Source organism: Harmonia axyridis, chromosome 4 (genome assembly GCF_914767665.1).
Source record: "Harmonia axyridis chromosome 4, icHarAxyr1.1, whole genome shotgun sequence".
NCBI lineage: Eukaryota > Metazoa > Arthropoda > Insecta > Coleoptera > Coccinellidae > Harmonia > Harmonia axyridis.
In genome coordinates this window covers 45,936,325-45,962,153 of record NC_059504.1, presented here as the reverse complement: position 1 = coordinate 45,962,153, position 25,829 = coordinate 45,936,325, and the positions used below count along the sequence as shown (strand labels likewise).

At 36.9% G+C, this 25,829-nt stretch overlaps 1 protein-coding gene and 1 long non-coding RNA gene across 2 annotated transcripts in view; one reads left to right on the top strand and one right to left on the bottom strand.

The window, feature by feature from the left end:
- Positions 1-25,829, top strand: part of LOC123679163 (division abnormally delayed protein) — a 338,738-nt gene that overhangs the window by 256,996 nt on the left and 55,913 nt on the right. The gene's annotated exons all lie outside the window — the stretch shown is intronic.
- Positions 12,693-13,649, bottom strand: LOC123679164. Its single transcript, XR_006747361.1, has 3 exons — positions 13,020-13,649; positions 12,881-12,947; positions 12,693-12,829 (listed from the first exon to the last, which is right to left on the bottom strand). It is a non-coding gene; the product is annotated as an uncharacterized LOC123679164 (long non-coding RNA).

The window sequence follows — 25,829 nt, the reverse complement described above, 5'->3', positions numbered from 1 at the left end:
ATCTATAGCTATATTAATTACCGTTCTAAAGATACACAGGAGAGTAGGTATTTATTAAATAGGATTTCCATATTTTTCAATCAAGTTTTTTTAGTTGCATGTTTGTCGAAAAGCATCCCATTGTCGGTCTTCCAAAAATGTCATCCTTTTCAAGAATACATCTATTTATTATATTAAAATAGAAATATTTTTCATTAATGTCTAGATTCAATTAATATTGTGTCCATTGTATAATTGTAAGCCAGTCATATACACTGTGTCCGTAAAGTATGGAACAAATTCATTTTTAGCTAAACAGACCATTTCAAGAAATAATCCTGAGACACGTCGATCCTTGGTTTTAATTTACCGTATTTTAAAATAATAATCTAATATACAGGGTGAATTACTTTCGAGTAATTACGTCACCGTCATTTTTTTGAAATGGAACACCCCCATTTTGTCTCAATTTTCCAATTACACTAGCTGAGCTGATTCCAAAAATGGATCACATGTTGATTTCAATTGGTACAGGGTGGACAAAAATCCAATAGATTTTGTGTGTGCTCATAAAGTAACGCGTAACATTCTTTATTAGTTAAATTAACAATATTATCGAAAATACTTATTGTCCAGCGGCAATTTGGTTTGAATGTAACACCCTGTTGTTTGTTATATTTTTAGATTAATAAAAATAAGCTGTTTCCTAACATGTTTGGTACTTGTGGTCTAGCAGACAGAATACGAAAGAAATTATTTCTTATCAATTTAAAAAAAACCTAGTCGTCTAGTTTTTTGTGAAATGTCATTATTTGCTTATTGCCGCTAGACAATAAGTATTTTTGATCATATTGTTAATTTAACTAATGAAGAATGTTACGCGTTACTTTAGGAGCACACACAAAACTATTGTATTTTTGTCCACCCTGTACCAATTGGAATCAACATGTGATACATTTTAAGAATCAGCTCAGCTAGAGTAATCGGAAAATTGAGACAAAATGGGGGTGTTCCATATAAAAAAAATGACGGACTATTTAGCTAAAAATAAATTTGTTTCATACTTTACGGACACAGTGTATAAATCGATTGTCTCTAGCTTAAAATAAAGCGTACTAATTTTTGAACTGATCGCTGCAACGGTATAGACCCCTCTTAATGGATAATTCCAATAGTTACCTTTACCGTCACACGTATCCCATCCCTAAACTCCAACCCCCATTTTTTCCCTGCACCCTTCATCCAGACACAATTAGTATCCCTTTCCTCGAACAAATCTCGAACTTTCTCCGAAATTACGAATTTCCATTAGCGCGAAACGGCCCAGATGTCGCTCGGCCAGTGCTCGGGAGACGCGTTAATCCTAAATTTAGAGAGTTTAACATTCGGCGACACGCCATTAGAGTCGATTGTGCGATATTTTAAAGTCACGTTAATTCATAAATACCACAAATTCGGAGGCGGCCGCATCTGTTCCCGATTGTTCGGAAGCTCGGCCAAGCCAGAACGCGCGAAGCTGTAATCTTGTTACCGCCTTTTGCGTTTTTTCTCGTTTCTTTCTCTTTGTGCGATCGATTTTTGAGAAGTTCGAGAGTGAAACGTTTGAGAAATGCATTGGATTCTTAAAATATAATCAGTTATAATATCACAAGAGCATAGATAATATTCGATTATACGAACCTCTTCACTCGACGTAGTTCGCGAAACATCTCGAGAGCGCAGCTCGAGTGGTGCCAAAAGAGTTGGCCAAAAAGCCTATTACACTGTAGACGAATATTTGATAGATACGAACTTGATGTAGATTTAATCTTTTCATTGTAAAGGGTGTTTTTGTTAGAGCTATAGAACTTTAAATTGCAATAAAACAACAATGGATTATGCGCTTGACATGAATTTTATTTATCCGCAAGATAATCTTGTGGCATTACATTCTAAATATGATTTCTGGCATATGTCCAATCTGGACGTCCAATTTTCGATGACTTTTTCCAACATTTGTGGCCGTATATCGGCAATAACACGGCGAATGTTGTCTTCCAAATGATTAAGGGTTTGTGGCTTATTCGCATAGGCCAATGACTTTACATAGCCCCTCAAAAACTAGTCTAGCGGTGTTAAATCACAAGATCTTGGAGGCCAATTCACAGGTCCAGAACAAAAAATTAGGCGGTTACCAAACGTGTCTTTCAATAAATCGATTGTGGCACCAGCTGTGTGACATGTTGCGCTGTCTTGTTGGAACCACAGGTCCTGGACATCATGGTTGTTCAATTCAGGAATGAAAAAGTTGAAATCATGGCTCTATACCGATCACCATTGACTGTAACGTTCTGTCCATCATCGTTTTTGAAGAAGTACGGACCAATGATTCCACCAGCCCATAAAGCGCACCAAACAGTCAGTTTTTCTGAATGTAACGGTGTTTCGACATACACGTGAGGATTAGCTTCACTCCAAATGCGGCAGTTTTGTTTGTTGACGTAGCCATTCAACCAGAAGTGCGCTTCATCGCTAAACAAAATAAAATGGACGTAATGCGCGATACGTGTTCCGCACAGAACCATTATTTTCGAAATGAAATTGCACTATTTGCAAGCGTTGTTCAGGCGTGAGTCTATTCATGATGAATTGACAAACCAAACTGAGAATAAATCACTTGACAGCTGTTAAATCGGTCGCCATCTTGACCAGTAATGTCAACTTAAAGTTATATATCTAGAAAAAAAAAACACCCGTTATAACGAATAATTTCAATAACCATAACTAGGGATTCACGGCTTGGCTCGATTTTCAAGCTACTTAGCTTTAGCTTGACTTGATTTCAAATCAAGCTCAAGTAGGAGTTTTTCAATCTCAAGTCAAGTAAAATATTCATTTATCAAGTACTTGAATCATATCAAGCTACTCGATTTTTAGCAGTTTTATTGTGTAGTTCACATCAATAAAAAATAATGAAATGAGAAGGAACCTAGCGAAAAACACTTTTATTCATTAAACTTACTGTATAAAAACCGAAAATATCAACTTTTTTGAAATAGAAACATAAATTAAACCACTATCAATCATAAAAAAATTGAGTTTTTCAATATTGAGAAACCTCCAGGCTTTGTTCGATTTCATAATTTTCCATCCAGGATCTAAGACACATGAGTCATCTTATAGATGTGTCGCCTTAGCTATTGCGGGTTTTTGTAACTGTAGGAGCAGCTCTGGAAAATTGTCTTTCAACAGGAGCTGAAGAAGCTGGCGTTGATAAAAAATCCTTGGCCATTCTGATCAAGTTTGGAAAGGTATATCAGAAGCTACAAAAATCTACCAATAGATTTCGTAGAAATGTGAGAAATAAAGTCACACTGGCGAGTGCCTCAGTCTCTCGGCGCTCGAGAAATCCCCTTATTTAGTCCAAGTGCGCACGAGATTTCAGAAATATATGCCGTGCGACGCTTGCATATCCAGTTCAAGTAATATCAAGTAGCTTGATATCAAGTCAAGCAATGAATATCTAAAATCAAGTAAAGTCAAGCTCATGTATGTAATTTTTTACGAGTTTGATTTTCAAGTCAAGTAGTTGTTTAAAATGTTGAGCTACTTGGCTTGATGATTCCCTGGATGGAGTTTTTGAAACTCCATCATCTTCTTTTTCAGCTCCTAATATCAGCTCTTGCTTCGATGTATTTCCCTCATTTTCAGAATTATACACATGGGTAAATTTGACGCCCCAATACGAATTTATTAACAGGAATAAATTGCAAAAAATTCAATTCCAGCATCAGAAACTCAGAACTCGTAAAATCGTAACGTAATAACAAACACATACATCCATCTCAGTCGTTGAGCAATTTCACGAATGCAGAAGACAGGGCCATTACCGGGGCCGTAAAATTATCAAGAATTCGAACAGACACTCGTAGCTCCTAATTTCATCTTTGGCGCTATCCGCTTGTCGAATAAAACTCCCCACGCCGTCGAACATCCTTAATAAATTCGAAACAGCAGGCAACAGCGATAGAATTGAACCATCAATTAAAACTTAATGGCTAATGACGCACCTCTGCGAGTCGGTTTTACATTTATGGTAATTCCAGATAGCTTTACCACTCTCGAGTTTAAGGAAATTTGAATTTGAAATTCGTATTTCGGCCGTATGTAGCCCGGTAGAGTTTGTAGGTGTTTGTTCGATTTGGAGATCTCGAGACCTCACACAATTATAAACAACTTTATGAGGTTCCTGACGGCATCTCCATGCCAATGAAAAACGTAGTTAATCTTAAACTTGTGATTATATCGGCAGAAATATATCGCGGCCATGAAAGAGACGCTGATGTTTGTCAACAGTGTGATGTAGAATTTATGGTAAGATGAGTGAGATCAAGAAGAAGAAGACGGAGAAGACTAATAGAAGAAGGCCACCAGGAGGAATACCAAAGAGATGGTATGACAACTGGATGTCTTCTTTCTATGAATAATACTTGTGATGATGAATAACTGACAGTCTAGATCCATACATCGGAATAAGATCAAGAGTAGAGTATACTAGATCAGCATTTCAGCGAATAAAAAGACTTCTAAATGACGAATTATTGGTTTTCAAACTAGGCCGTCAAATGTTTTTTATATGGGATGGAAGCCTGGACACTCAAGTTGACAACTCTGAAGCGAATCGAAGCTTTTGAAATATGGGTCTATCGCAGAATGCTCAAGATTGCTTGATGAATTGTCGGATGAGAGAACTATTAGAAGTCGGTAAACGACCTACTTCGTACATATGTTGAGGAATGATCAGTAACAATTGCTCCAGTTGATTATTAAGGGCATAGCATGTTAACGCAAAAAATGCTTTAGATGGGAAACTTGTAAGAATGAGAATCTGACTTCCGTAAATCTGTTGTAGATAAAGAAATTGATTGGAACTCTAAAACTGGAAAGAGCGGTGCAATTGGGCAGTGGTGAAAACAATTCTGATTCGGGCACAATAGAACTAACGGTTGCAATCTATCAAATATAAAGATAATAAAATAATCGTTAAATATTTATACAACGTTATTTTTAATGGGGAACAACCCCAAATAAAGCACTCTTCATAATTTACAAAGTGAAGACAAAAGGGATTTCTGCTTCGCATTGTGACTTGAGACGAAAAATGGGTTCATTACGATTATCCCAAGTGCAGAATATCATGGGGATATTCCGGCAATGCTTCCACGTCGACGGCCAAACCGAATATTCACAGTTCTAAGGTCATGCTCAGTATTTGGTCCAGCTCGGCGTATTGTATTATGTGTTCTTAAAACCGTTTGAAACAATCGAAGACGATCGTTATCGTCCGCAATTAATGCGTTTGAGTCGAGCATTGAAAGACAAACGGCCACAATACGAGGAGAGACATGATGAAGAGATTTTACAGCATGACAATGCTCGACCTCATATTGCGAAAATGGTCAAGATACACTTGGAAACGTTGAAATACGAAGTCCTACTCCACCCGCCGTATCCTCCAAACGTTGCCCCCTCGGAATATCACTTGTCTCGATCAATGACACACGGCCTGGCTGTCCAGTACTTCCGGTCTTATGAAGAAGTAAAAAATTTGATCTATTCGTGGATCGCGTCAAAAGATGACAAGTTTTTTCAACGTGAGATTCATACAATAGTTTGAAAATATAAAAATCAAAATAGTTTGAATCATACATGTATAACCAGTTTTTCAAAATAAAGACTCGAATTACGGAAAAAAGCGGCAGAAGCAAAGTCGTTCGCCTATGTAATATATAAAAATCGAAAACATCGTAAATATATTGATCATCAATATATTTTGGTATATCTACGAAAATCGTAATGCAATATCAGACAACTCGCTGCACTTAGAAGATTATTGTTGATTGAATTATGCTTATTGTAACATTACAAAACATTGCAAACAAAAACAAACACAGCACGAAATACAAACATTCATAGTGGAAAATGAGCACATGCTCTGATCTCCAGAATATCAACAAGTTATCCTTAGAAAATTTGTAATACCCGAATTCGCTGCTGATAAAATCCCATCAAATCAAAACTTTCGTGAAAATCCTATGAATTATAACATTCAGTTCATCTGCCCCAACTCTCTGGATGCCCTCAGGCCTAAAACTATCCCTAATTCCTGTCACGATGCGCTGCAGCATCCCAATGAATTATCCAGGAAACGACACCAGGTCTGTGTCGAGTGTCCCGAACATCCCTGGGGAATAATAGTGATGACATCCTAGAACTTTGCACCCGAAACTTTTCATCTCGTTCGGAATGGATATTTACGATACGGGACCCGAAGCCTGGTCGTTAGGATATCCGATAGATGCCGATGTGGGATAATTCGGATGATAAATACCTCGCCTGGCTCAACTCCTAGAGATAGTTGAAATACGAGCTTTGTAGTCGGATAGGTATTTGACGCAAATTGGTCATTCGTCGGATTTTCCTGGAATTGAAATATATCTTGTTCGAACCGGCAACATAGGCATCTATAGCGGGATTTGTGAAGGAATTAATCTAAAAAGATTTTTTTCAATTCTAAATCAAATTCAGGTAATAGGGATGTTGCCTATATTTTGAAATTGCCTTTAATTTGTAGATAAACCCTATATAAACACAAAAAAATATATTTCCATGGAAAAATATGGAAAGTACCAATAAAATATACGTAAATAAAAAAAGTTCTCAAAATTCCCGCCGAAACGCTCCATTCTGTCACGATTTTATGATGACGTCACTGCATAAAAGAGTCACCACCATAGACAAACTAACTAGTTTATCTATGATCACCACGTGCTAACAATCTGTAAACTGAACTAATATCAGCTGATATTGACAGTCAAGTCGGTTTGATTATATCATCTGACGTTCTAAACCATAGATAAACTAGTTCTAGATAAGATTAGTTTGTCTACGTTCTAAACGTTTCAGTGCTATGACGTCAAATTGCCCAGATTGGCGTTCGCAGTCACGTGCTAGTCGATAAGAATTAACACAATTTAAATCAATTTTATTGAATTGAATTCGAGAAATACGATGATGAAAATGCTATATTATTATTCAAAAAAAGTCCTTCAATGTGGAAAACCTAAATTCATTTGATTTTATTATATGACGCAACATCCCTATTACATATGCAGAATACACTTACATCCTAACCTAGAAAATATTGTGTTCGACATGATTATTAGATATATAATTTTGGTAATTTCGAAATATCTATATTCATATTGTCATCAATAAATAGCCTTCACTTCAACTTGCTGAAGACTTTAATATTTGGCTCCTCTCCATGAAATATGCCAGCATTGTTGTTCCAAGTATTAAGGTTGAATAAATGTTTTGGCGCCAATCTTTGAAATACTTATATGCTGTTTGGTAACGTTTTTTAGACTTCTCCGGTGAAAAAAACTCACATGCAGCTTGCTGCTTCTTGAATTTCATCTTCATCGAAATTCGTTTTAGGAAGGAAATGTGGTATTGGAATAGTATATTGTGCAACAAGTGGGGAAAGTCCAACTTTTCTCGCGAGTGTGGAAGTTTGTGACACGAGCCTGAAAGGCGAGTGCCGCAAACATACGAGCGAGAAAAGGACTTTCTCCACATGTTGCACTCTATATTTTTCCTACAACAGCACAAATTTCAATAATTCAAGTAATGAACTTGATAAGGGTGGTGCCAAAAATATTGAATGACATAAAATGTCGAATGTTTTATTCCCATTGAGAATAATCATTTTGTCGCCTAGGCAGGAAAAGTAATCATTTGCTGATATGATATATGCAAAATTAATGTTAGCTGTGGATCGGAGAAAGAGAAAAGTGTATTTCAGAAGTTATCAATTCAATTTCAGATTATGTAATATGTAATTCACAACAGTACCAAATGTGAGGTACCAGGACAATATGCGACACAGGCATTACATAGATATGGCCATCGGAGCATTGTGGTATTGCAAGAAAGGAAAAGCCAATGAACTTGCGAAAAGATCAACAGATGAACAAGATGAACCTTTTTGTGATCTTGGAAAGGACCAATATAAGACAGCATTCCAACAATGGGAGCGGGACAATAGAATAACCCTTTAGAGGAACGCTCCTGGATTTGCTAAGACAAAGAAATTTACCGCATGGGTTAGTCAGCAGATGAAAGCTGCAGGCTTTGTGGAAAGAAGGTAGAAATAGCCGAACACATAGTGGATAAATGTTGACTTGCCTCATATGGAAAAGTCAGTCCTGGATACTCACGAAGTATCTGGCAAGACTCCTAAGGATGTCGTCGGCTTCCTTTACAGTATCGGAGGCCTCCTTGGTTTTGTATGAATAGCTGATTAAGACCAAAAGATCAATTTGGTCACAGTTGCCGAAACATGGTTGCAACAACCAGGATTCAGTAATTATGATAGATATGAATATTCATTCTCATTAATTCTGGAATAAATGTAACCTATTTCGAATTACAATTTCCTTTTTCTGAAATCCAAATTATCAAATCCTAGTTCTAATTATTTTTTCTGGAATCACTCTTTTCTTTTCTGTATTACGTATTGCTATTCTGAATTACAAATTACCGTTTCTGAATATAAAGTTCCTTTTCTGAACTACAATTTTCATCTCCTGAAATTCAATCTGCCCTTCTGGATTACATTTCACGATTTCTGACTTACAATCGCAAAAGGTGTAGATGAAGATTTTCCAATGAAATATTCCAACGTGACACCGAAGTAAGAAGTCCGAGATCTTTCCAAATCGCATCGAACGGAACGTATTGTCTCCGGTAATAAAACCGGAAAATTCCAATACCTTCCGGCAAGACCAACTTCGGTCGCCTCGAGCCCAGGCATATCGCATAAAGTCATCTGCGGTGTCCCCCAGGGGCTTCGAAAGTGTTCGCCGTTTTCGGGAAATCAATTCCGTGGTAATAAGATAAATTTTCGTCGCCGCGACAACTTCGCCGGATTGACGATTCCCGATAAAAATAACCGGGAAAGTTGTCCCGGAGTTGGGCGAGGGAAGACAAACGGCGTAAATCGACCGCCCTCTGGAATATGGGAGCGATAACTTTTGTTATTCCAAGGCGATGGTTGGCAGGACGCGTTGCGAGATATCTGCGAGAAAATATGTGCTTTTATGCCGAATGTCCTTTGCGAAGGAGGAATGTCGGATGCCCGAAAGTCTCGGACACATTTTTCTTTGAAAGTTACAGTAGGGGGACAAAAAAGTTTTTTTTCTATTTTCCTCGGAGTATCATACATCAGAGGTGTCATTAGGAAATGTTATTTTTAGACTGTCATCAATACTTACTATCCTGCGAGTAGAATTAGGAAATATGGTTAAAATTTCGTGGAAAATTTTTCATATGAATTTTCGGGATAACCGAAAATTTCTTTTGCAAGTTCAATTTTAATAAATTTTTTATAATGAAGGCTGTTTTTTCAGAGCTATAGAACTTTAAATTGCAATTCGTAACCATCAATGTTTGATTTGCCCCTTCAACTAAACTTTCAAAATTTTATTCCTCGACAATCAAATTTGTATCATCTACATAATTAATGCATTTGATGTTTTCATTCCTGAAATTGTTAATATCATTCAAATATATAATGAAAAGGAGAGGTCCCAACATACTTCCTTGGGGCACTCCTGCTAATATCTCCTCAAAGTCTGATAGGTAGCATTTCCCGTCTTTTTTTAATTTAACCCTCTGTTTCCGATTTGAAAGGTAAGATCCAATCAATTTCAGAGCAATTCCTCGTATTCCATAGATATCGTTCTAACTTTCGCAATAAAATTTCATGGTTCATGCAATCGAACGCTTTCGTTAGGTCAATCAGTATTGCTAATGGCATTTTATTATTGTTTATAATATTATAATTGGTCAATATGGGCGACGAAAGTGATGACGTATCAGAGACGAGCTCTCAAAAACAAAGTAATATCGATGTTAATATCGAATATAAAAATGAAAAAGGCTTTTCATGCTGCGCAAGAAAGTGCGGTGTAGTCATTTGTGCATTCTGTGAAAAAATTATGCATAAATCCTGTGCTAAAAAGATGGAACACATAAAATTTATTGATGGGTTTCATATAAACTGCTGCAACTCCGAAGAAACTACCGGGATATTGCTTCGAAAATCAGAGGAAGAAACAGTGAGTACTGTGGGATTACTCGAGATTAAATTATTGGAGACTAAAAATCAATTTCTCTCTCAACTGTTAGAATCGGCGAATGAAAAAAATGAAATTCTAAAATTGAATAATGCCTTACTCCTTCAACGAATACAGGATATCGAACGGAAAACAAATGTACCGCAGAAAAACGCGAATAAACATCATGAATCTGTTGATAACAATTCCCATCATAAGGTTGTTATACCAGTCATTAAAATCGACAATTTGACAGATTGTTCACCGGCATCTGTAACTGATGATCCCAGAAATATGATGCTAACTGAGAATATTCCTTCAAGCAGTTCCGCAACAGGAAATCCTTCAAGCAGAAACAGTAAAAGGAATATATCCAATTTATCAAACCCAGTGTTATTGCATAAAAATGATCAGGGTATGAAATTGGATCAAACTAAGAATTTGCATACTGAAAAACCAATTGATCGAATTGAAGAACCAGAAAAATTATCCTGGACTCAGGTAGTCAAGAAAAAAACTGCGAAACAAAAACAAAAATCCAGCCTGCTATGTACTGGATCGAGACAGGTAAATCCCGAATCTAAAATCAAAGGAGCACAGAGAAGGAAATGGTTATACGTTGGAAAAATATGTGGACCCCATGTAACAGAAAATGATGTGAGAGACTTTCTGAAGGAGTCCACAAATCAGGAGAATTTCGAAGTAAGGAAACTTCCCACCAGAGGCAATAATTCTGCCTTTAGTGTTGGTGTACCCTCGGACACATTATATTTGGAATTGTCAAAGCCGGCATCATGGCCTAGTGGAGTAGTCTTGAGAGAGTTCAACTTCAGGAATTTTTTTCGGAAGGATCCAATCTCAGATGCAATAGTGAAGTAACGGCCAAAGTTAATCATAGTGAATCATTCAGTCTACTCAATTATAACATTCAATCCATAGGGACTTCGTTTTTAGGACTTGAGACAACCTTATCTATACATGGAATAAACATTTTATGCGTAACCGAGCACTGGAAGAGTGAAGAAGAACTTATGATGTACATACCACATGGTTATGCCCTGACATCTATGTACTGCCGAGAGAAGGGTCGACATGGTGGATGCGCCATATTTTTCAAACAGGGTATGCAATGCACAGATAGAATAGACTTTAAAAATCTGAATGTAAATGGATCGTTCGAATGTTGCGCAAGTCAGGTGGTAATTGGTTCGGACAAGTACTTAATTATTTGTATTTATCGTCCTAATACTTTACCTCTAAGCAATATCGAAATATTTTTTGAAAAACTCATGATTTTACTTGATAAATGCAAAGCATATAAATTCATTATTGCTGGCGATTTTAATATAGATTTATTGACAATTTCAAATGAGTCAAAGATGTTTCATGCAATTATTGAATCTTTCAATCTAAAATTTTCAACTACGGAACCCACTAGAAAAACCTTAAACAGTTCAACTTGTTTAGACAACATCATAACAAACGTTGAAGGGGTTACCACAATAATTGAGGAACATCTGTCCGACCACTCCGGCCAGAAATTCACCTTTCAAATTGATACCTGCTCGAGAAAGCTCACTAGCAAAAAAAATGTAAGAGTATTTAAGGAAGAAAACCATCATATTTTCGCGGATCTTCTTTTTGATGTCAACTGGTCTAGACTTTATGACATTCCTGATGAACATATAGATGAAATGTGGAACTTCTTTTCAGACACATTTCTTGAGATTTTCAAATTGGCTTTTCCTATTAAATCTATAAATACAATGAGACCTAAAAAAGCTGAAATAACACCCGAAGTTCAGTCATTGAAGAATGAGTTGGATTTGTTGTTTCTCGTATCCAGACAAAATTCAGAGTTTTTAAATGCATATAAAAATTGTAAACGCCGATACGATGAGACTCTGAGTTTTAATAAAAGAAGTTTTTATTCATCTATGATAAATAATGCTCCAAATAAATCAAAAGTAGTGTGGAATGTCATCAAGGATATAAATCATAAGAATAAATCAGCCGAGAATAAACTTCCTAGTGGATATACTGATAGTAGTGCCAAAATGTCCCAGTTGGCAGATCAATTTAATGATTTTTTCATAACACCACCAATCACTGTATATCCAGATTCCAGCAGTTCTCATGTCACTGATAAGGTTTCTAATTCTAAAACTCCTTTATCCAACTCATTCTATCTTTTCGAAGTTTTGGAGCCAGAACTGCGAGATATAGTTAGAGTGATGAAAAATAAAACATCCTGTGGATATGATGAAGTCCCAATAAGTGTAATAAAACGACACATTTCACTTATAATAAAACCAGTTTGTTTCATAATGAATTGTGTATTAAAGTCAGGCGTTTTTCCAGATGCTCTTAAACGGACCATTGTTAAACCATGTCATAAAAAGGGTGATTTGGACAATCTTTCAAATTACAGACCAATTAGTTTGGTTACCTCATTTGCCAAAATCTTTGAAAAGCTTCTCTCAAACCGCCTTGTAGACTTCTTCAGAAAATTCAAGGTTTTATCGGGGAGTCAGCATGGTTTCACCAAGACCAAGAGTACTGAAACCGCTTTGTTTGAATTCATACGAAAGATAACTTTTCTTCTTGAGGAAGGTCGAGTACCTGCGGGGCTCTTCGTGGACTTTTCGAGAGCTTTCGACTCTGTCGATCACGAGATTTTGCTGGAGAAACTGAAAATATACGGCATAAGAGGCATTCCACTCAAACTCTTTGAGAGTTACCTCAGCAACAGGAAGCAAATCACTTTTTTGGACCACGAAGGAACTCGAATTCTATCATCTGAAAGAACTATACACAAGGGAGTGCCACAAGGAACCATAGTGGGGCCCATCTTATTCGTAGTGTATATCAACGACTTACCCGAAATTTTCCAGAAAGTTCTAGTTCCTCAAGATCAACTTATACTTTCTCCATCTACTACCTATTCAACTGAGACTTCACCACAACATAATTTAACAATTGAACATCTATCACCTAGAGAAGAACATATAGAAACATATTTATATGCTGATGACGCTAATGTTTTGATATCAGGCCAGACTATTGGAGATGTCATGAACACTTTGAAAACATCAATGACAGTAATTGAAAAATGGTGTATCGAAAATGGTTTAGTCCTCAATGGGAATAAAACTAATGTTTTAATGTTTTCAACTAATCGCCCAAATCTAACATTTCCGGAGAGTATCACTTTTGACAATGGAATAGTTCAAGTAAGATCTTGTACTAAATTATTAGGTGTATTTATTGAGAGCAATCTTGGTTGGGGGTTGCATTGTGAATCAGTGACGAAGAGACTGCATACGATCATATATACACTAAGAGCCATTAGAAATAGAATAGATATAGACACCTTGAGGATTGTTTATTTTGCAAATTTTCAATCGATTATGGCATATGGAATCATTTTCTGGGGTGGGAGCACCCAGGCTGAACGCGTGTTCATCGCTCAGAAGATGGCTATGAGGATAATGTTTCACATGAAATACAGGGAATCGTGTCGGGGTATATTCAGAAGATATAATATACTAACTGCACCTGGTCTATATATCTATAAAATTTTATTATTTTTGTTCAAGAACAATTCTTATTTTCAGAATTTTAGAAATGTGAATAATACCAGGAGAATGATTGATTATCTATTACCCATTCACAAACTAACGAGTACGGAGCGTAATAATTTTTATATGAGTATGAAACTCTTCAATCATCTACCTAGAAGAATGAGAGCCATTAAGGAATTTAAACTCTTCAAAAGAGAATTATTAGCAATGTTAATAAAATGTGAACCATATTCAATACTTGAATTTATAGACTTTTGTCATGTACATATAGCATAGGTATAGTAGTTTCATTTGTAAAGAATTTTTGACTTGTTTTCATTTTGTAATTGTAGATACAATTCTGGAAATAAATACTATTATTATTATTATTATCATTATTATTAATCTCATGAATTTCTTGAATAAAACTAAACATGAAAAAACAATTTTCTGCCGAAATATTCAAAAAGATGTGAATCCTCTTCGCCACCATTTTTTTCATAAGAATCCCATCAACCCATGAACCGTTGAGTTTTTACCAAGGTATGGCATATTGCTGAAATTGTCATTAAAAAAGCTATCTCATAATGCATTGATATACTTATTGTGTATTCTTCAAATGACTTGTCATACGTTGATTTTAAGTTTTATTGTACTACCCTGCACTGTTTACAAGTCGGGCTTCAACAGTCTTCACTATCTTCTTAGATGCTACATTCATTACTGGTTTTAAGAATCGCGACCAAGGCATTGTAGCTTTTTCTTGGACAGTGGTCAGCTCTTTCTCTTGCAGGTATCGTCTGGAATCTTTCCCATGTCCTGCATGTAGTAGTTCACAGGAAAATGTACCGTCAATTTCCTCAGCTTCAGTTTACTAAGTGAGAGAACATTTTAGATCGATCTCTTCGAGTAGGAGAGGACTAGATTGGTCTTTTTCTAATGACCATTCGCCAGAACACAAGTTTCCTCTTTCGTTTCCATTGCTTAATTGCCTTCATCTGATGGCTGGCTGGAAAACCGCAGGAAAGATCTGGAACAACGAAGGTGGTTACCCCGCCAACTGATCCGCCTTTTCATTGGCGTGCACTCTGGAGTGACAAGACACCCAAGGTAGTTGACCGAATTATCTTCTCCGAGTGATATTTTGCTCTCCCAGCTTAGCTTTGACCGAACTAACAGGCCAATTGAAAAGTCCCAGGTCTATCATAGCAAAGCACATTTTTTTGGCAGAATTCGATTTTATTATTCAACATACAGTCCATTCAGGAATTATTGACATCGAAGTACGCCATGAACGTCTAGTCGCGGCTTTATTTCTGGTTACAAAAATATCACTAAAAATTGCTATGGTTCATCATAGAAATAACCAGTTTAAATTATTTTCATCATTTTTGTATCCGAAAGATCCTGAATTTTCGAAATTACGAAGGGACGCATACAGTCATGATTTCATAAATTGAAATTCAGATTATATAACGTAAAAATATAGTGAAATGCTATCTCATTTCAAGGAAATCCAATGAAGAGATATCTATTCATTTAAGAGCCGCCCATGAAAGATCCCATTGAAGATCATTAAAATATGCATATTCCTTTTCACCAAAGGCTAGTCAAAAATTGTTGCATTATTGATGGACACTACTGGATACCAACCTGCTTGCAAAATTCTTATCAAATAACTCTTATGGATCATTTTAACTGTGGTGTCTGAACTAGTGAAGAAAACAGAAAAAACTGGTTGATAAATTTAAATAGTGTAGCTTAGTGAATGGAAGAGCCATATCATAATAAGACAGAAATAATATTCAAAGAATCCATTTAGTATATGAAAAATTTTGACATCACAGTTGTACTGTTACTTTCAAAATTGGAACCAATTTATCAGCCGATGTGTGAATTACTTTCTAAAGTCACTATTTATTGAAACTGTTCATGACATGAATGATTGATTAAACTTGTATGAAAAATATAGGTACTATTTGTACTCGAGTTTTCTGTTTTTTATTGAAATGCTTTTATACTAGTTACTATTAAAATACATAAATTATTTTGCCCATAACAGCTTTAACTCACTCACTAAAAGCATTTTTGCATGGAATTATTTTCAATTTGTGAATTTTAAAATTTTATTGCATTCTATTATTATCTTCAAGTGGGTAAGAGGTGAAGAAATTCTTGAAGTTACTCTTCTGAATATATTTTTTGATTAAATACTCAGTAAAAATTCTATAAAGCAATTGGAATTTATTAGATTTTTGGATTACTCATTGAAGAACAAAAAACAGATATAACAATACTTAATTTCAATATAGAATATAAATAAACTATAGATGCAATGCCAAGACTTTGTTTAGCAATCCAATTATAAAATAATTCTCTCTTCATAGATCTATATAATCCTCATGATCACCACTGTCAAAACAAAACATCCAATTAAAAATCCAAATATCCAGCATTCAAAATAGTGCTCCTCTACTTTTACCCTTGAATATACTTGAAAAACATTTTGTTTTCTTTTTAGAGTCCACTGTTGAATAATGCTGGCATTTTCAAATAACCAAGTTTCCTCCAGATAAATGAATTTCACATTTTGTTGCAAATATTCTCTGTATTCACCATAAAATCGTACTCAACTTATTATATTTTTCTGTTTATCGATAAGAATTTTCCTTTTATTAACTGTTTTGAACTTGTAACCAATTAAGTTTATGTATTGTTGTCTTTGATTGATAAAAATCCAGATTCTTTTTGGTCAAATTTCATCCAGGCTGATATATTGGTTGCTTTTGCCTCGGCTTCTGGTAACAATCAAATCATTCAATGATTCTTTGAAGGTGAAATCGTATTGCACAGGTTTTCTTCCACTAATAATCCAGGTTGTAATGACCTGCCTTCTTTTTTTTTTCAAACAGTACTGTGAGAAATACTCAAATAAACTAATCAATGTGTGTTTGAAATTGATACAACTTTTAAGTTTCAAAATTTCTTCGATAAAAACCAATAACACAAACAAACTGAAATCTAACCTCCTCTCAATGACATATCTAATGCCAACCCGAAATCTGCAATTCAAAATGTTACTGAATGAGCCAGTACCAACTTAATTTCGATTTTCCAAAGCCACCCGGGATGTCAATAATTCCTGAATGGACTGTAGTTGCTTTCGAGGGCGATACAACGATTATAGCGATCTTCCAACTTTTCGATACCATTTTTGTAGTACGATTTGTCTTTCGCTTCAAAAAAAGCCTCAGTTTCGGCGATTACTTCTTCATTGGCGCTAAATTTCTTTCCAGCGAACATTCTTTTGAGGTCTGAGAACAGGACAAAGTCGCTGGGGGCCAGATCTGGCGATTACGGTAGATGCAGAAACAACTCGAAGCCCATCATGCAATTTTGCCATTGTTTTCATTGAGTTTTGACACGGCGCATTGTCTTGATGAAACAGCACTTTTTTTCTTTAAATGTGGCCGTTTTTCAACGATTTCATCCTTCAAACGATCCAATAACGCTATATAATCGATGTTGATGGTCTGGCCCTTTTGGAGGTAATCAATGAATATTATTACATTGCGCATCCCAGAATACTGATGCGTACCAGCTGCCTGCCTTGCCAGCTGACTGTTGTGTTTTTCTCGCTTTGGATTCGGTTTATCGTGTGCAGTCCACTCAGCTGACTGTCGATTGGACTTCGGAGTAAAATGATGAAGCCATTTATCATCCATTTTCACATATCGACTCAAATATTCAGGTTTATTGCACTTAAACAGCTTCAAACACTGCTCAGAATCATTAACACTTTGTTGCTTTTGATTGATTGTGAGTTCGCGCGGCACCCATTTTGCACACAGCTTTCTCATGTACAAATATTCTTGAATGATATGATGTACACGTTCATATGATATCTTCACAATGTCTACTATCTCGATTAACTTCACTTTACGTTCATTCTAAATTATTTTTTGAACTTTTTTGATTTTTTCGTCGTTGACATCCTCTTTTAGACGGAAACTCTTTATCAAGCCAAGATTTTGCTCCAACTGCAGTTTTTCCCTTTAAAAAGCAATATTTTATCAGCGCACGAATTCTTTTTTTTTCCCATCTTTTTTCAAATGACAAAAGTAGCTACACTCACAACTCAATATCTCACAAACTAATAGTCGGACTGCTGTCAAGTTTTGACACGTATCGTTTTAAGGTTGGTACCTCGGTTGGTACTAACTAAAAATCATATGGATTCAATACTAGAACCGCCATCTGTCAGATACTAACTACTATCTCTTTCTCTTGAATTTTCATTTCATAATAAGAAGTACTATTTCTCTTTTTCTAGACCCAGACTCGAGGAATTCTACGAAATAACAAAAGCAATACCATTGTGAAAAATGTTCACTATTTCTCTTCCTCGAACAACTCCGATACTCAATCCATCAAAAGCTCCACATTAGAAACATCAACGCCAAATCTCCGCTCAATCAGTTAACTCCGATCTTCCAGTTAAGAAATCTGCTCACTTCCGGTCCGAAACCTCTCCCCCGGATCATCGGTCTTCCGGGACAGGGAGCCCGCATCTCGCGCGCGCGTTGGAAAAAACCCTTCCATGCCCGGAACCGTGTCCGGAGTTTATTGGGAAGCCGGGCTCATATTTCACGTTGATTTTCTGCAGCGCGACGCCGACGGCCTATCTGGGCCGACGAGGGAGAAAAATTTTCTTATTAAATGCGGAACGCCGGCCATCTTTGGACCATCAATCATACGGCGGAAGGACGGGCGGTATTGAGTAATGGCCGCTCAGTCTTGGAGTATGATCCGGGTCCGGGTTTGCCTTGCAAAATACAGACCGTCTCGAACTTCTGGGCTTTCGAATCGAAATTTAATTAGCATGATGGTAAATTCATATTTGCTTGTGATATTTTATAATATTTTGTTTTTAAATTTTTTAATATCGACTACTTGTACACAGGTTATTTATTCTTCCTTTTCTTATTCTCTGAGTTGTTGTTAGGTATCATGGTACCTACACTCTAATTAGGTTAGGGGAAAGATATTCTCCAATGTATCATTCTGAGAACCTTATGAATGAGAAAGTTGTATGCATAAGTACCACGAAAGACCATTGTTATACTGATGCAGGTACACTTATATTAAGTATTGTGACGATAATTTCGTCCAGACACAGACATTATGTCTAATAGAAGCCGGAATGTCCTCTCTGATCAATTACATAGCATCAGCGAACCTTTCTAGTGACGAAATGATAAGGAAAAGTTGCATCGAGAAAACCTTCACTACGATGCTATGTAACGGGTGTTTTTTTTTCGAAGTATATAACTTTAAGTTGGCATTACTGTTCAAGATGGCGACCCATTTAACAGCTGTCAAGTGACTCACGCCTAAACAACGCTCGCAAATAGTGCAAATTCATTTCGAAAATAATGGTTCTATGCGGATTACGTATCGCGCACTACGTCCATTAGCGATGAAGCGCACTTCTGGTTGAATGGCTACGTCAACAAACAAAACTGCCGCATTTGGAGTGAAGCTAATCCTCAAGTGTAGGTCGAAACACCGTTACATACAGAAAAACTGACTGTTTGGTGCGCTTTATGGACTGATGGAATCATTGGTCCGTATTTCTTCAAAAACGATGATGGTCAGAACGTTACAATCAATGGTGATCGGTATAGAGCCATGATTACTAACTTTTTCATTCCTGAATTGAACAACCATGATGTCCAGGAGCTGTGGTTCCAACAAGACGGCGCAACATGTCACACAGCTCGTGCCACAATCGATTTATTGAAAGACACGTTTGGTGACCGCCTAATTTCACGTTTTGGACCTGTGAATTGGCCTCCAAGATCTTGTGATTTAACACCGCTAGACTACTTTCTGTGGGGCTATGTAAAGTCATTGGTCTATGCGGATAAGCCACAAACCCTTGATCACTTGGAAGACAACATTCGCCGTGTTATTGCCGATATACGGCCACAAATGTTGGAAAAAGTCATCGAAAATTGGACGTCCAGATTGGACTACATCCGAGCCAGTCGTGGCGGTCATATGCCAGAAATCATATTCAAAATGTTATGCCACAAGATTATCTTGCGGATAAATAAAATTCATGTCAATCGAATAATCCATCGTTGTTTTATTGCAATTTAAAGTTCTATAGCTCTAAAAAAAACACCCTTTACATAATGCAAACGAAGCATCTATTTCCGCCTCTTTCAATCATAACAATTTTCATCTTTCACTCAGATTGACGCTAAAAAAGAGCCGATTCTCGATAGAATCAGACACGCCCGAGTAATCCAAGAAGCGTCTAAGCCTATCAGAAATTTAATCGCGGCTATTTTGACGTATCTATCAGCGGAGTACGTGGAACGGCTGACGATCAAGATCTCTGATATGAGATAAATCCCCGTGGCAGATATAAAAACATGTTTGACATCTGGCGAGGTTGTCTCCGATAGCCGAGTCAGATAAGAGGATCTTGACCCCCGTTCTTATTATCATCAATTAGCGAGGGAGTGCTAAACCGTTAGAGCGTTCCTCTGCAACTGAGTTTATCAATGCTGTGATCGCCAGGACGCTCCAGGTAGCCAATAAACGCCATATGTTCAACTCTCGGTTGAAGATGATGCACCAAAGAACGAGAGAAGTGTTTAGCGGTCGGCATACGAAACTTCGAAATGAAAGTGATTGTTTATTTCCCCCAATTTTAGTTTCGAAAATAATCACATCTGTTTTGGGGTCTGAATTTTTTGAGCTGATTCTAAAGAGTTTTTTTTCAGAGCTATAGAACTTTAAATTACAATAAAACAACGATGGATTATTCGATTGACATGAACTTTATTTATCCGCAAGATAATCTTGTGGCATTACATTTTGAATATGATTTCTGGCATATGACCGTGGCGGTCATATGCCAGGCTGGCTCGGATGTAGTCCAATCTGGAGGTCCAATTTTCGATGACTTTTTCCAACATTTGTGGCCGTATATCGGCAATAACACGGCGAATGTTGTCTTCCAAATGGTCAAGGGTTTGTGGCTTATCCGCATAGACCAATGACTTTACGAAGCCACACAGAAAGTAGTCTAGGGGTGTTAAATCACTAGATCTTGGAGGCCAATTCACAGGTCCAAAACGTGAAATTAGGCGGCCACCAAACGTGTCTTTCAATAAATCGATTGTGGCACGAGCTGTGTGACATGTTTCGCCGTCTTGTTGGAACCACAGCTCCTGGACATCATGGTTGTTCAATTCAGGAATGAAAAAGTTAGTAATCATGGCTCTATACCGATCACCATTGACTGTAACGTTCTGGCCATCATCGTTTTTGAAGAAGTACGGACCAATGATCCCACCAGCCCATAAAGCGCACCAAACAGTCAGTTTTTCTGGATGTAACGGTGTTTCGACATACACTTGAGGATTAGCTTCACTCCAAATTCGGCAGTTTTGTTTGTTGACGTAGCCATTCAACCAGAAGTGCGCTTCGTCGCTAAACAAAATAAAATGGACGTAGTGCGCGATACGTATTCCGCACAGAACCATAATTTTCGAAATAAAATTGCACTATTTGCAAGCGTTGTTCAGGCGTGCGTCTATTCATGCTGAGTTGCCAAACCAAACTGAGAATAAATCACTTGACAGTTGTTAAATCGGTCGCCATCTTGAACAGTAATGCCAACTTACAGTTATATACCTCGAAAAAAAACACCCGTTATTTGGTAAGGGAATTTGTGTATATTGCAATCAAAAACCGCACGAACTTCTTCGGTTACCCAACCTCTTGACCCAAATTTTCGGGGAAACCCGCAGGGCACAATCGACGAAAAATGCAGGATGGAAGGATCACGGCCCGTATTCCTTTTGTTCGCAATCCTTTCCCCCCTCCCCTACTCTTTCCTCGAAAAGAACGAACCGTCGTGCTTTATCCACTTTATCCAGGAAAACATCCGGCACTTCCGGGAGAGGCGCTGTAATGAAGGGGCCTCGAGAGGGTGCCATTAGGAACACCCCCCCATCCCCTAGTCTTTATATTCTATTAATTTTTTCGACGGCAATGGGGCCGGTTTTCGCAGGAATGCATGACTATTTGCACGTTTTTTAATTAGGGCCGCTGCAGAAGCAGGCCGTGCGTTCCTGCGAACTGGAGGTAACGTAGGAATTTCCCATTGGCCGTTAAGTTAATACATCGCGGGACGGAAACGTGCCTACTTCCGGAAATGCCTTTTTGGGAGATCGTATACTGAGGAACAGAGCGATATAATTTTACCGAACTTCTGTACATTTGGTGATGAAGTGACCTCAAACTATTAGATTAGAATCATTGATAAAGATGTAAAGTTTTGAGATAGCAATTCGAAGAAACCTTTTTCTGTCATCCGGTAGATAAAGTTGAAATTTTAAATGTGATCAAATCGCTCAAGAACAAAAAAAGCTGTGGTGCTGATTTTGTATCAGTCAGGATTTTGAAGGAAACAGCGAATTACATAGCGGAACATATTGTATTTCTGATTAATTTTTCAGTTACAACTGGTGCGTTTCCTACTGTCTTGAAACATGCAATAGTACGATCTATAAGAAAAATGATCCTAATAATGTAGCCAACTATAGACCCATTTCCATACTTAGTGTCTTCCCTAAGTTCATTGAACGAATAGTATTGAACTGTATGATGAGTTTTCTCTAAAAATTTGATCTCATCTCCAGTTGTCAACACGGGTTTAGACCTGGAAGATCGACGCAAACGGCTGTCTTGCACTTTTTTGATTTTGTTTATTGTTCTCTGGATGACGGTCTTTTTGTTTAGGGTGTATTTGTCGGTCTTACGAGGGCTTTTGATTGCGTTGATCCTCAGTTTATTGCAAGCAAGTTGCATACTATCGGATTTAGGGGTATATTGAGAATGAGTTGAGAATCATTTACTTTGCTCTGGTGGAATCTCGTATTCAATATGCCATATTGAGCTGGGGAGGGGTTGCTGCTGCTCACTTAAGAAAGTTAGAAACGATACAGAAACGAATTCTGAAAGTTATGTATGGAAAAGAACCAACCTTCCCTAGCAATTTACTTTTTTCACTAGCAAAAATATGCGATGTAAGACAAACATTCCTTTATAACATACTTACACATATACACAAAAACAAATATTTATTGAATAATATTGATCATGAACATTTCACTAGGCAAAAAAAAGAACATCACGTAAAAACATCTCTGAGTAGTACAAAAATCGGACAACGAAATATATCTTACCTCATTCCAAAAATTTTCAATTTTCTGCCCTCTGAACAAAAAATAAATATAATAAATATAAACTCTCGTTACATGTTGAAAAAAAAATTAAAAAACTACGTGCTTAACTTGAATAGAGATCTAGTTCGATCTCTGATCGACTAACAGACTTTTTTCGATGATTATGTTGTTGTTCTATCGTATGGATCAATATATAAAATGTCAACTCGATTATGTAAATCCACAAATTATTTAAAAATTTTGTTTGTTGTTAGATTTTTTTCTCGTAGTTGTATCTAAAATAGGTTAAATGTCAAGTATTGTAGATATCATATACATAATATATAAGAAATACTGTAAATTTAACTGTGCAAAACCCACGCGCAACTTTAGTTTTAGTGGGATTTCAATGTTTATTTACATCTCAACTATTCTTTTGTTATCTATGTAAAACATTTTTTTGGTGAATAAACTTATTATTATTATTATTATTATTATTATTTCTCAGTTGGATTCAAAGTTTCACTTCAGACAGTACTATGTCTGTTAAAGTCGGTAATTCAGTATCTCGCGTGTTAACGAACGACTTGGGGGTTGCTCAGGGTTCTGTGTTGGGGCCTTTGCTTTTTATACTCTGATTTCGTTTTCGAATGGCTTGTCATTTTTGTGGATGATACTTCGGTGGCGGTCTCGAAGTCTTCCTGAACTTATACGACGCTGCGAGCTCTTGGCTGATGGTTTCATGGAGTGGTGTAAAGTGAATACCCTCATTGTTAATATTCCTGAGTCTAAATTGATAATTTTTAAAATTAAGAACGCCTTAGGTGAATCAATTTCAAGTAATTGCTTGGGCAATGATAATCCCTTCTTGATTCTAATCAATCGCAAATCCAAGCAGTTGTTGAGGGTTTCTGATCTCTCAATTTTTCCACGCAACATGTTCCGAAATAAATCCCGTATGATTCGAACATGTGGGATCGGCGCAAGATATCGTGGGCGTCCACTCTGGCCGTCTTCCACCGCCGAAATCCATAGATCTTTCTCCCCCACGACCCACCTGTTTATGTGTAAATATCTCACCGGCGAAGATCATTAATAAACATCGCGGCTAGATGTACGACGAAAAGAACGTCGGATATTTTTAATTATTCCCTTTCGCACGCTGGCGCCATTCGATTTAACGTCGCTCCTCGGTCGTGAATCAAACTGACGCCATCTAGCGGAGACGCCCACCACCGCTATTGTTCGACGGACGACTTTCGACCCGGAGTTTATCAACGGAACGGGGTGAATCAAGGACGTAGATATTTTTTTTTCTTGGGGGGGAGGTATCAAAAAAAATTTTGTCAAGTACCGGGTTTTTCACTATAATTTGACCCCCCTTTTACTTTGTTACTAAAAAAAATACAAAAAAAAATGTTGCGTACAAAAGTTTCACGGAATCGACTAGTGTTTTTTAAAATGATTTCACAAAACTAAATATATACAGAGTGGGCAACATATTGATTGCAACTTCATTTTTTCAAATGGAACACCCAGTATATTTTTCTATATTTGACTAGCTCTTCTTCCCCTGATTTCGAATATATAACATATGTTTGGCCTATCTCTCTTATTCTGTGTACCACAGAGTTTCAAATTTTAAGAACCACTTGGCAAGCTAAATCAGTTTTCAAGTGGAAGGCTGCGATAATTCAAAATGCCTTTTTTTGAGTTAACTCGTTGTCAACGATATATGACATACGTTTGTCATTAAATGAAACTATTCATCAAATATGCACTACACAGAAGCGGAAAATTTTGATATATTTTCACTTTATGTGAAGAACAATAAAAATGGAGAATCTACAAGGAGAGAATAAATGGAGTTGCATTCAAATCATCGAATTCCAATTTAAAGTGAAAAGCGTATGTCATATCGTTGCCAACGAGATAACTCAAAAAAGGACATTTTGAGTTATCGCAGCCTACCACTTGCAAACTGATTACTGAGCATGCCAGAAGGTTCTTAAAATTTGAAACTGTGTGGTACTCAGAATAAGAGAGATAGACCAAACATATGTTATCTTTATATTCAAAGTCAGGGGAATAAGAGCTAGTCAAATATACAGGGTGTTCCATTTACTTTAAGGTGTGCATCAATTTTAAGAACTTGAGCACTATTGAACCAAACAGAACAACAGTATTCAGCAGAAGAAAAAACCAAGGCCAAGGCTGCCGTACGAAGACTGCTGGCATCAGCAGCATGTTACTTTTTATATAAACTAGATTATTAATCAAAGACCTGTTCAGGGTGCTGGTCTATTTAAGAACTGAACTACATACGTACAATTCAGACTACATATACATATGTACAAATCAGACGCGCGTTATAATCATAGATTAAGATCCTAACAAGCACCCCATGAAGAATCAGCTAATTTTTGAAGGATATTATTCCTCGACTTCAATTTCAAACGTGAGTTCGGAAGTCTTAGGGGTAAACACCCCCTGTACCCCCCCATATCTACGCCCTTGGGGTGAATGGTGTTTTTCGGGACGAGTTTATGCGCAACACTTACGAATTTACGATACGTACCGATTAAATTCAAATGGGAAGATGAAACGGTATTAAATCGTGACTGGAATAAAAAGGATGAGTTCAGGTCTTGTTTTGTTGGTCGTTTGGCTCTATCGGAAATACGTACGGGCCAATCACGTGAAATGATCGATTCAATTAACGTAAATCCGTTAAGTGATATTTCGCGATGAATGGATTTTAGTACTGAATTGATGTGGCTATTCGAGACGTCAAACTGGGTAAATTAGTCGTTTCGTGATTCGCGTAATCAAACATGAAGGCATTTTGGTGTTCTTTTATTGGCACAGGCGTTCCTCAG